This window comes from Pogoniulus pusillus, chromosome 20 (genome assembly GCF_015220805.1).
Source record: "Pogoniulus pusillus isolate bPogPus1 chromosome 20, bPogPus1.pri, whole genome shotgun sequence".
Taxonomy (NCBI): domain Eukaryota; kingdom Metazoa; phylum Chordata; class Aves; order Piciformes; family Lybiidae; genus Pogoniulus; species Pogoniulus pusillus.
In genome coordinates, this window is record NC_087283.1 from 8,654,594 (window position 1) to 8,662,630 (window position 8,037).

Consider the following 8,037-nt stretch of genomic DNA (forward strand, 5'->3'; position numbering starts at 1 on the left):
GGCCACTTCTGGACTACTGTGTCCAGTTCTGAGCCCTCCAGTTCAAGAGGGACATAGAACTGCTGGAGAGAGTACAGTGCAGAGCCACAAAGGTGATGAAAGGAATGGAAGATCTCTCTTATGAGGAGAGACTGAGGGAGTTGGGGCTCTTTAGCTTGGAGAAGAGAAGACTGAGAGGTGACCAGCACCAGAACAAGGGGACACAGTCTTAAGTTATGCAGGGGGAAATACAGGCTGGATGTTAGGAGGAAGTTCTCCACAGAGAGAGTCTGTGAAGTCCGTGGAGGTGTTCAGGAAAAGATTGGTTGAGGCACTTAGTGCCATGGTCTAGTTGATTGGACAGGGCTGGGTGCTAGGTTGGACTGGATGAACTTGAAGGTCTTTTCCAACCTGCTTGATTCTATGATTCTGTGACCTCATCAGCATTTATCAATATGTAAAGGTTGAGTGCCAGGAGAACAGAGCCAGGGGGGCTCTTTAGCTTGGAGAAGACTGAGAGGTGACCCCATCAACGTTCATAAGCAGGTAAAGGTGAGTGCCAGGAGGCTAGAGCCAGGCTCTGCTGGGTGATGCCCAGTGACAGGACAGGGGGCAGAGTGTGGAAGTTGAGGCATAGGAAGTCTCATGTAAACATGAGGAGGAATTTTTTCACTGTGAGGGTGACAGAGCACTGGAACAGGCTGCCCAGGGGAGCTGTGGAGTCTCCCTCTTTGGAGATATTCAAAAGCACCGGGAGATGTTCCTGTGTGATCTGGCAGAGGAGATCCTGCTGTGCAGGGGGGTTGGGCTGGATGAGCTTTCGAGGTCCCTTCCAGCCCCTGACATTCTAAGGTTTTGGATTCTGTAATTCCTTTCCCCCCATTTTCCTCTTTTCCTCTCCATCTCCATCCTTTTCCTCTCCATCCTTTTCTTCTCCAGCTCTCTCCTTTCAGCACCACCTCCCCTCTCCCTCCCCACACTGCAATTCCCCCTCTTTCCCCCAAACTCAGAGCACCTGGGCTCTCTCGAGTCTCCTCCCACCCCAGCTGTGGCCACTTAGCCCTCTCTGCCCACCGCCCTATTTAAGCAGCCCCAGCAAGGGCAGCAGCCCTAAGTTTGCCCACTTGGGCAGAGGGATGCTCCTCCTCTCACCGCAGGTGAGTCCCCACGGGGTGTGCACTGGGTGTCTGGGAGTGGCTTCCAAAGGCCGGGGGGCCTCGTTGGCCCCCCGGCTCTCTAGCTTAGGGACTCAATCATTGCTCCCGCGTCACACACGGGTGCTGGCTTGGAGGGGTGCCACGAATGAGGTGGAGGTCCAGCCTTGGTATGTCTTGTCTCTGTATGTCTTCTCAGGCTCCCTCTGCTTGAGCTTGGACATCCTGCTTTTGCTAAGAGTGTGCCAGGGATGTCTTGCAGGGGCTGAGAGTGGAAAGGAGCTAAAGGTAAGTCTAAAAGGGCTGTGATACCTGAAGCTGTTTGTCCTGGAGAGAACTGGACCCTAGGAGGCTCTGCCTGAACGTGAGGAAACACTTCTTTGCTGTGAGTGGAAAGGGGCTAAAGGTAAGTGTGAAAAGGCTAAGATGCCTGGGAGAGAGGATTCAGAGAGGCTCTTTGCTGTGCTCAGTCAGCGGGCAAGAGAATGGGACTGGGCTCTTTATCAGTGATGCCCAGCAACAGAATAAGGGGCACAAACTGGAGCCCAGGTGGTTCTATCTGAACATAAGGGGAAAAACCTCTTTGCCATGAGGGTGCTGAAGCGCTGAGTCAGGCTGCCCCGAGAGGTTGTGGAGTCTCCTCCTCTGGATTTTTAAAGGCATTTGATTGCATTCCTGTGTGATCTACTCTAGGTGATCCTGCCTTGTCAGAGGGGTTGGACTCAACGATTTCTGGAGGTTCTTTTCAACCTCAAACGTTCTGTGAGTATCTCTTCAAATGATATTTTTCGTTGCTTGCTCCTTAGGTTGCATCTCTCTGTGCATCTCATGCTCTGGCTCTTCTTTGCTGCAACAGATGTTAGCTGCCTGTGCTCATCTCGCAGCCTATCCCCACCTGTGCTCATTTCTGTCCTTCAGTTTTAAGATCTGGCCTCTGGATTTGCTGGGAGTCCACCTCCATCCCTGCCCTGCTTAATCCAAGCATGTACCTCCCTCTTTTCACCCAAGCTCCTCCTCTGTATGCAAGGGGTCCTCATTAAACATCTGCAAAACATCTCCAGCCTCCTCAGCCCCCTCTGTAAAGCTCTCCACCACCATGGTGCCTTAAAGACAAAACAAACCATGACAGCAGCTGAGATTGTTGTTGTTCCCGTCGTGCTAATATCAACTGAGTGCTTCCTCCCACTGTCCCTGTCTGTCTCCATCCATCTGCGGTCTCTGCTTGCAGGCTCTGCTCCACCAACTAAGCATCCTGAGCTGAGGTTGCTGCAAGGGCTTCTCAGCCTTGCATACCAGCAAAAGTCACTCCTTGGGCCACCCCAGGAGGAAAACACCTTGCTTGGAGCTGTTCTGAGGGATCTGAGCCCTCCTACACTTACTGTCTACAACTACCTGAAGGGAGGCTGCAGCCAGGTGGGGGTTGGTCTCTTCTGCCAGGCTACCAACTCAGAACAAGGGACACAGTCCCAAGTTTTGCTGGGGGAGGTCTAGGCTGGATGTTACTCACAGAGAGAGTGATTGGCATTGGAATGGGCTGCCCAGGGAGCTGGTGGAATCCCTGTCCCTGGAGGTGTTCAAGGAAAGCCTGGCTTAGGCACTTAGTGTCATGGTCTAGTTGATTAGCCAGGGCTGGGTGCTAGGTTGGACTGGATGATATTGGAGGTCTCTTCCAACCTGGTTGATTCTATGAGTCCTGCTCTCAATCAGAACATGGATTTTATAGCACGTTTCTGAAGGCCTTAGTGCTTTCCTGGGGCAAATGGGCAGCATGGTAAAGCCCAGATTAGCAGAGCCCATCCCAAATCAAAGAGGAGAACACCCACGGCCAAGGTTTGTAAGGTGAGAAGATGGTGACTGATGCAGCCACGCTTGGCGCTCTGCTTCAGTCCCATCTTTCAGCAAGGCTTAGATTAAGTCCATCAAAGCCAGATCTTTTTTTCCCTCCCTTCTCTGCTGACACAAGTGTGCGTCACTCAAGGTGTGTACTGCCAGCAGAGCATGGTGTTCTTTATGGTGCAAAGCAACCCTGCACCCAGGTAAAGAAACAATCAGACTGAGCAAGGGGCTAAAAGCACTGTGGTTTTGCTTTCCTGGTAAATGAGTTCCAGGGAGTCTCTCAGGAATTTATTTTCTTTCTGTAAGCAGAGTTTTGCTCATCAGAACCACTAAAGAAAGAGACAATCTTGCAGTATGATCCTTGCCTGGAGGTGGGAGCTATGCTATGTTGCCTGGGTTGTACTGGTGGGTGAAAAAGTGGCTATGAGGCAGCTATGTGCTCTTCCAGCCCACAGTTGACTCTGTCCTAGGCTGATCCACCAGCAGCATGCATGGCAGGGGGAGGAAGGGAATTCTGCCTCTCTTCTGAGACTTCACCTGCAGTGTTGTTCCAGCTTTGGAGTTATCAGCACAGAAGAGACAGAGACCTGTTGGAGCAGGGCCAGAGAAGGCCACAAAGATGATCCAAGGGCTGGAACTTGTCTTTTGTGAGGACAGACTGAGAGAGTGTGGGTTCCTCAGCCTAGAGAAGAGAAGGTCCAGGGTGACTTTCTGGTGGCCTTTCAGTACTAAAAGGGGCCAGTCAGAAAGCTGTGGACAGACTTTTTTAGCAAGGCCTGTTGTGACAGGTTTAAGCTAAATGAGGGAGACTGGACAGAAGGAAGAAATGTTTACACTTAGAGTTGGAACAGGTTTGCCAGAGAGATGTAGAAGTCCCATCCCTGGGACCATTCCAGGACAGGTTGTTAGGGGCTCTAAACAACCTGCACTGTTTACAGGTACCCTTGCTGACTGTAGGTAGGTTGGACTAGATGAGCTTTAAAGGTCCCTTCCAGCCCAAAATATTCAACAGTTCTAAGATAAAATAAATACAGTCCACCCATATTTTGTTGCCTTCAGCAGCATCTTCCAAGCAGCATGTCCTGAATCACATCACAACCCATCTCCATGTGCATGTGGGGAGCATTGTGTTCCCACTTCCCTGCAGGACAAAACGTTTTTGGGGAGGGAGAAGGGAGCTTAAATGAAATGCATCCATTAACCATGATTTGCTCTTGAGTGTTTTTCAAGTGCAAATAACAGGAGCAGGAAAATAGAGAAGGAACTTTATCATTTCCCTGTGGGCAAAAAATAAATCAAACAAAACTTCTTCTGCCCAAAGGACATTTTGGTGAAAAGTTTGATGTTGTTACAGGTGCTTAAAGGGCTCTAAATGTCTTATATCACTGTGTGGGATGAAAATGTATAGAAGGAGAGCAAACATTGGAATAACATCCTCCTTAGTTCCTCCACTGACAGATGCCCTGTTTTGTTAGAGCACAGGCAGGATAAGGTTGAAACACAGCCTTCAAGTTTATGGCTGTTCATGTAAACCAGAAGGATTTCCTCCCATTTTCAACTCCATTTCTCTCCTCCCCTAGATCTCATCTCCTTCCCTTCTCCTCTCCATCACCCACTGAGTGAACCATCTGGGAACGTACATCTCCATGGGCCCAGTTCTTGTTTTCCTCCTTACCAAGGTGATGGATTTTGTTTAGGTGTTGGCATCTCAGCAGAAGGGTTGGTCCTAACTGCTGTGTTCTGGTGCCATGTTTGGAGAGACAGTAGAGGAAGTATCAACACCTCCCAGGACTGGAATGGGGAAAAGTGGCATAAAAAAAATACATTGCTTTGTGTTTAAAAAAGAGTTGCAACATCTTACCTAGTTCTCAGCACGTTTTTAGTTCAAGGAGAGAGTGTGCTTGTCACTCTGCAGCCACCACAAGCTCCTGGGGCTTGGACAGAAAGCATGAGGTCTGTGTTTGTTGTGGAAAGGGACGAGGAGGTTGTCTGCTTGGGGAGATAGGTCAGTGTGGGACCACCATGAGCAAACTGTCAGCCAAAAAGTCCAACCAGGGACTACTGTGTTTTGTGGATTCGTGTTGAGGGGAAGCAAAATCAACTCAAAGTTGTACTTTTCAGGAAAAATAAATATCTTTGGGAAGGAATTGCCCCCTCCAAACAAAAAAAATAGATAAAATAAAGAGTGTGGTGGAGCCTTTGAGCCAAGCAGTGGGAGCACTGACCTCTTGCTGTCTGTGTACCCTTCCTGAATAAATATTTCTGTCATGTACAGATAAAAGATTATTTTTATAACAATTAGCTTCTCTCCAGTGCTGTACTGCTCTTGCTTTCTAAGAAAAAAATACTGCATTTCAATTGCTTTCTATTAAAGGGCTAAGGAGAAACCTCTCAGTGGTCAAAAGTTTAAATAGGCAGCCTCAAAAGCAAGTGGAATGACAACTATTCATGTTTTGTGGTGTATTTTCCTCCTTTCCATAGATTGCTACAATTGCCTGGTTTTTGTTTGCCTCTTGTCTAAGTACCATTGATGGATGCACACATCAGTCTTGAAACGTGCTGACCTTGGGCTACCTTGGGTTTTATGTGTTCCTTGTGCTCCAAAACGCATCCAATTTGCTTTGGGGTGGATCTCACACCTGGCAGTGATCTGTTTTCTTGTTATCTTAGGGGTGCGACTGACGACAGGGCACTGCAATAGGCTGACAGGCTCTGGAGATCATAGAATCAACCAGGCTGGAAGAGACCTCCAAGATCATCCAGTCCAACCTATCACTCAGCCTATCCAGTCAACTAGACCATAGCACTAAGTGCCTCATCCAGGCTTTTTCTTCAACACCTCCAGGGACGGTGACTCCACCTCCCTGGGCAGCCCATTCCAATGCCAATCACTCTCTCTGTGAAGAACTTCCTCCTAACATCCAGCCTAGACTTCCCCTGGCACAACTGGAGACTGTGTCCCCTTGTTCCATTGCTGCTTGCCTGGCAGAACAGACCAACCCCCACCTGGCTACAGCCTCCCTTCAGATGGTTGTAGACAGCAATGAGGTCCCCCCAAGCCTTCTATTCTGCAGGCTGCACACCCCCAGCTCCCTCAGCCTCTCCTCATAGGGTTTGTGTTCCAGGCCTCATTTAAGGGTGGAAAGTACCTCCAAGATCACCAAATCCAACCATGAACCAACACCTCCACACCCATTAAATAGTGTCCTGAAGTGCCATGGCTACATGTTTTTTTTAACATCTCCAGGGATGGGGATTCCACTACTTCCCTAGGCAAGATTCGCTTGACCACCTTTGCACTAGGAGTTTTTTCCCAGTGGCTAGCCTTCTAATGATAGGAGATGAAACAGCTCTAGGAACAAAGTTAGTTAAGTCATCTTCCTCTGGCACCTCTAGGACACTTGAGAACAGAGGCTTACATCCCCCTGTGTTGCACATGTGCACCAGGACAATGACAATGCATAAAGTGCCACTCTGCTGTTTCCACCAACAGTGAAGCATGGGAAATATGGATTTTTTATTCCTTTTCTATTGCAGGGGAAAAATGCATTGAAATGCATACTGTGAAATAAAATACTGTGAAAGCTGAAGAAAAGGACACAGCAGCCTGGCCAGAAACTGTCTTCCATCTCCAGAGGAAGCTGGTGAATGCCCCTGCTAGCATTACTGCCTCTGATGTATAGTTCACTCCAGCTGAAGACCATTTCCTCACTGTTCTCTTCTAGCCATGTATTAATTAGATCCAGCTACTAGCTACGCACCTCGAGTTTCCTTGAGACTGTGCTTGGGATGCTCCTGAGTTCATTTTTAATAGACTCAGGTTCTTCCAAACTCCCTTCACCTCTAAAATTCTTCTTGCACGCCCTTGAGACAGCAAACCCCCACTGCTGTTCTCACACAGATGGACCCACATGCACCAGCATCACCCATTGTGGCTTCTGTGGCTTTGCCTTAGCTAAATAAATGTCTTGCCCTCACCATTTGAAGTGTTCCCAGTGGAAGAGTGAGGTAAGCTTATTCTGCTGTCTAAAACAAGCAGGGAGTTTTTCTAAAGGATGACCTCCATGTGTCTGTGTATATACAGACACACACACACATGCAAGCAGGAATGCCCATGAAAAAAAACAACCCTGTTATGAGGCTCAAATTTTAGTAAATCTCCTGTAGACTTCATTAAGATTTGGGCTGGATTTGGCTCTGAGCATCAAACTCCATCTGCTCCCCTCAAAAGATCTTTGTTAACCATGTTTTCATGTTGTAGGGACTGAGGAAAGCAGATACACAGAGACCCTTTTGCCCTAGACTACTCCCATGCCCCTCTTAAAACTTGGGGTAAATGAAGAGCAAAGCAGGTCTGAGTTACTGAAGTGCATTTAGAGTTGTTCGGAGCCACTGTCGCTGAGGCAGGGCTGTGGCAATTTACCCTTGCAAAGCATTTTCTCTCTTTCCCCATCCTCATTAAGGATTTCAAATGGAGTTTGCTCTGCTCAAAGCCTTTCACTCCCTCAGATTCAGCAGAGAGGACAAATCCAGCAGAAACAAAAAAAAACCCCAACACCACCCAAGCCAAATTAAAACAATAAAAGAAAACAAAGCTCAAAGATTGCAAAACCACAACTGGTTTGGACCTGTTGGCCTCTTCTGCTTCTCATCCCCCTTCCTTATCTCTCCCTCTGCCCTTTCCCTTCCCCTTTTAAACCACAGGCAGCAACAACCCAGTCATTTATCAGTGTCTTGAGAGCATTAGTGTCCCCCCATTGCCTCTTCCCCCTCTCCCAAATGACTCAAAACTCCCTTTTCTCCCTGCACCGGTATATCCACTGGGTGTGGGATCCTGGGGGGGCTTCCCCAGGCCCCCGTGGCTGATGTCTGGACAGAACGGAGTGACCAGCATGCACACCACTGCTCTCTTCTGGAGAATCCTATATTCTATTCTGCTTATTCATAGGAGCAGCAAAGGTTTGTTTAGTGGTGGGTTTTTTTTTTCCCCTCTAGGTTAAAAGCTGGAGATAAATCAGTAGGAGCACAGAGCTCAGTGGTAAGTGAAACAAATTAATGCACACACACA

The 8,037-nt window shown here is 48.4% G+C and overlaps 1 long non-coding RNA gene across 2 annotated transcripts; it reads left to right on the top strand.

Annotated features, from left to right (window-relative positions):
* The first annotated feature begins 1,098 nt into the window (after positions 1-1,098).
* LOC135184206 (uncharacterized) lies at positions 1,099-7,749 on the top strand. Of its 2 annotated transcripts, none has more exons than XR_010305906.1 (4): positions 1,099-1,136; positions 1,333-1,539; positions 1,827-1,895; positions 6,507-7,749. It is a non-coding gene; the product is annotated as an uncharacterized LOC135184206 (long non-coding RNA). The 2 variants fall into 2 exon arrangements; XR_010305907.1 differs by having other exon boundaries at positions 1,333-1,421.
* Positions 7,750-8,037: the final 288 nt, after the last annotated feature.